The sequence below is a fragment of the Asparagus officinalis genome, chromosome 7, assembly GCF_001876935.1.
Source record: "Asparagus officinalis chromosome 7, Aspof.V1, whole genome shotgun sequence".
NCBI classification, from domain to species: Eukaryota; Viridiplantae; Streptophyta; class Magnoliopsida; order Asparagales; family Asparagaceae; genus Asparagus; species Asparagus officinalis.
In genome coordinates, this window is record NC_033800.1 from 57,778,279 (window position 1) to 57,782,758 (window position 4,480).

General features: G+C 33.6%; 1 long non-coding RNA gene across 1 annotated transcript; it reads right to left on the reverse strand.

Annotated features, from left to right (window-relative positions):
- Positions 24-4,063, reverse strand: LOC109849332. The gene is made up of 3 exons (XR_002249069.1): positions 3,806-4,063; positions 749-990; positions 24-609 (listed from the first exon to the last, which is right to left on the reverse strand). It is a non-coding gene; the product is annotated as an uncharacterized LOC109849332 (long non-coding RNA).

Genomic DNA, 4,480 nt, shown 5'->3' on the forward strand with positions numbered 1-4,480 from the left:
TGTGAGATGGTGAGTATTGTGAAATGTGAGTGTGGTGTTGACCACTCATGAATTGATGTAATGATGATAATCAAACATGGCATTGCAGTAGTGAATTAAAACAGTAGAATGAATGACCAAATCACCACAGAATATCCCGAGTAAATATTTTTTCCCTGTGATCCTCTGTTAATGGCCACCGAAGGCAAGGGACTGGATGTCATAATTACACAAATTGTTATCATTTCATTAGTGCTTATCCTGAGAATTCTCCAATCTAATAAAGAATTTGAATGCAAGAAAAGATGACAAGAATTTCTTGCTATTCATCATGAGTATGGAAAAAAAAAACAAGGACAAAGAGGACAGGTTTTGCCACTACAAATTGCACTCATTGCTAGTCTGTGATATAATATGAAGACACAGATCAAGATATATTAAAAAACATTAACTAGGTAACTAATTAATTAAACAGGAGTATCGAGATAAAATGAACGTCAGGATACTGCGCTTGATATTGGTATACATCATGGACTTATCCTTCTTCAGCCAGTCGGGCAACTGGAATTCCACAGGGTGGTCACCAAGCTCCTGGAGCATATGCTCAAATATCTGGCCCACGCTATTACACTGCCAGCCAAAGAGATACAAGGATGAGATTCAGGTTGCTTATTAAGCAACTACAATAGAACACTGCTGGTCTCAAAACTTATATCTCAGTACATTCACATATTAGAGACCTAAACAGTAAAAAAGAGAGAAGAAAAACCTTCTTTTTCATGATAGGATTTCTATGCTAGGCACTTCCCAAGAAACTGAAGCCTCAAATAGCCAGATGCTAGCCACACTTGTGTAGGAGGGAGGAGGGAGGATACTAGTCCTCTTCCTCCTTTGTCCTGTATCAGCAGCAAAATTGGTTGTAGGGCTTAATTCATGACATGTTGCACTTCATAGAATTAGATGTTAAACTAAGCATGCATTTTGCATGCTCTATTCAATTTCATCTGCTTCCTGCATAAAATCATAGAAGTTTTCATTTAGTAAACTATTGTTTTCAGGATACATGAAAAAAAGTTAAATTAGGACATCAGAAACTTTTCCCTAGTGCGACATAAGATGTAAGCTAGTTTTCTGAATTACAAAACATCTGGGTTTAAAATATTGAAGCATGCTATATATTATTATTTTGTATAGTTTTAACAGAATACAAATTTGTACCAAAGTTTTTAGTGTTACATACTTGGACATGACATGTCCTTTAGCTATGATTTGAACACTCCTTGTTTTATCGAAAAAGAAAAATACAGCATCCATTTAAGCACAATGAGGGTTTAGAATGAATCTATAAAGGAAGAATAATACAAAAGAGAACTATTTTACTTCCTTTATTGACCTTCAAAAAAAGACTTGAAGAATATATTAACATACAAAATCCTATTTCTTTAGACATTTAAAGTATAATTTAGAAGCAAGAATGAAATGGGATTACACTTTTTTATCTTCCTCTTGCATTTCTCATCTTAATACCAGAGAGTGAAAGAATTACAGTATTTCTTCATGAATTTAAGCTAATTCGAGAAAATAAATAATATCAAGATGGATGATGAGTGTCCACAGCAAATTGGAAATCACAGTAATATATTAAGCACCATACTACCAAACTAAAGTCCAGAAACAATAAAACAAATAAGTTAACAAGCTTATGCTGTTAGTAGGAGCTTATTCTTAAAAGCTTTTAAGCTAGGCTAACTTTTGACAGCTTTTGACTTTTATGACAAAAATTTAATAAAATTTGTATTGGTCAAAAGTCATTACTTGATCAATCCTAGCTTATTTAGATGAGCTTATAAGTTAGTTTTTCATAAGTTGGGGAATCCAGCCTTTTCAAATGGCACTTAAAAGCTAGCTTATTTGCGATGTTACCAATGGGTTAGATATGAATAGGCTAGCTTATAAGCTACTTTGACCCAAAAAGTAAGCCCTTCCAAACACCAATATTCTCCTGCATTTCTCATAGTAATAACAAAGTGTAAGGAAAATAAAATAATTTATTCATGAATTTAAGCTAATTGGAGAAAATAAATACCATCGAGACAAATACCCACAGCAAATTGGAGATCATAGCATGATAAGCACCCCACTACCAAAGTAAACAATATTTTCCTTCATATTCTATGTTTAAATGGAAAAGTTCAAAGCTCTCATGAAATTAGACATGCGGCTATAGAATAAAGAAAATATCGAAAGAGAAAAAGAAACTGAATTACATGATTTTGAAACAAGAGCACAAATAAGATTACAAAGTTTTAATTGTTCTCTTGCATTTTTCTTAATGGCATAAAGTAATAGAATTATATGATTTTTCCTTGAAATTTAAGCTATAAATAGAAAATAAATAACATCAAGATGAATACACACAGCAAAGTGGAGAAAAAAATTAGCATGATAAGCACCCAAACTAAAAAGCTTTTCCATCACATTCTATGCTTAGATTGCAAAGTTCAAATCTTTTCATGAAATTTAACTTATGGCTATAGAATAAAAATTAAAAAAAGGAGAAAAAAGAGAAACAGGATCATACGATTTTGAAACAAGGGAAATGAGAGTACAAGTTTTGTTCTTTCTCTTGCATTTTCTTGGCTTAATAACAGGTAATAACAGAATTACACAATTCTCCGTGAAAATTCAACTTATTAGAGAAATAAAAATAAACATATGCTACCACCTCGATCAGAGACCAAATTACCATGATAAGCACAATACTACCAAACCAAAAAATCTTTTCCATCACATTCTATCTCTTGATTGCGAAGTTTAAATCTTTCTAGAAATTTAACTAACTTATGGCTATAGAACAAGAAAATAAAGAAATAAAGAGAAACAGTACTACATGAATTTGAAACAAGAACAAAAACGATATTACAAGTTTGGTCTTTCTCAGTCATTTCTACCCGAAAGTAAATGAATTATATGATCTTTCCATGAAATTCAAGCTTTTCCTAGAGAAAATAAATAACATCAAAAACAATGCCCACAGCAAACTGCAGATCAAACTAGCATAATAAGCACCAATACTATGAAACTAAAGATCGTTTCCATCACATTCTATGTTTAGATTGCAAAGTTCAAATCTTTCATGTAATTTAACTTATTGCTATACGATAAAAGTAAAAAATCTTGAAAAAGAGAAACAGAATTACACGAACTTGAAACAAGAATGCAAATGAAGCCACAAGTTTTGATCTTTCTCCGGCATTTCTACCATAGAGTAAGAGAATATATGATCGTTCCGTGAAATTTAAGCTTACTAGAGAAAATAAATAATATCAAAACAAGTGCCCACAGCAGACTGGAGATCGAACTAGCATAATATGCACCAAACTGCGAGACTAAAGAATCTTTTCCATCACATTCTATGTTTAAATTCCAATGTTCAACCTGCCATGAAAATTGAGCTAACTGCTATACGATAAAAGTAAAAAATCTTGGAAGACAAAAAAAGAAACATAATGACAAGATTTTGAAACAAGAACGCAAAGGATATCAAACTTTTATTCTTTTCTCTTGCATATACATAAAAATAACAGAAAGTAACAGAATTGTATGAGTTTCCCTGAAATTTCAACCAAGTAAGGAAATTGGAGATGAAATTAGCATGATAAGCAACCTACTCCCCAACTAAAGAATCATTTTTCCTTCACATTCTCCGATTAAACTGTAAATTTCAATTCTCTCAACACAATTTAACTTGTGGCCATGGAATGCAATTGAGAAAAAAAAAGGAATTCAAGAAAAAATAGAAGATAAAAAGAAGAATGAGAATCACCCCGGGTCCCGCTCTGACGATGCGGAGGAATCTAGACTTGTCTCCGGAAAATTCGCTGGATTTCGCCGGAGGAAACGGAATCTGTCGCCGGAGAAGTCGTCGCCGCTTCTGCTGCTTAGATTTTAGGGCTAGATTTGGGGGCGAGCGAAAAGATACAGGAGTGGGAGCTAACTGGTCAGGAAATGGGTTTGGGTCGGGTCAAAATTGGATCCAGAGCGAACTGGATCCGAAAGCCATCTTTTGTGATGCGGAGCAACAGAGCTTCGGTTTGAACCGATTGATCGGCCTAAGAGACCACATTTCATGGTCCCGTTCAGTTTTCAATCCGAACCGTTCTCTAAACTTTTCCCGTCTTTCTTTATTTTGTTTATGAGTCCACATAGATATTTCCTTTTCCTTCTTTCCTTAATTGCTTGTTTATCACATCACTTTCTGTTTTCTCATTGATCTCTCCATCCACGTGGTTTTTCATTGAATCCTAAAAACGACGCCATTTTAGAGGTTAAAATAGCTATGTCTAGCTAAAGAGGTCCAAATCCGTAACCGAATAGATCAAACTATTTTATCAGCTGGCTTAGTTTGGTTGCAAATCTGTAACGGTTTGTTTCGATGGAGTTTCATCAATATTTTTTTCAAGACCAATCATTTGCTCAATCCTAATTTTAGCTATCCATT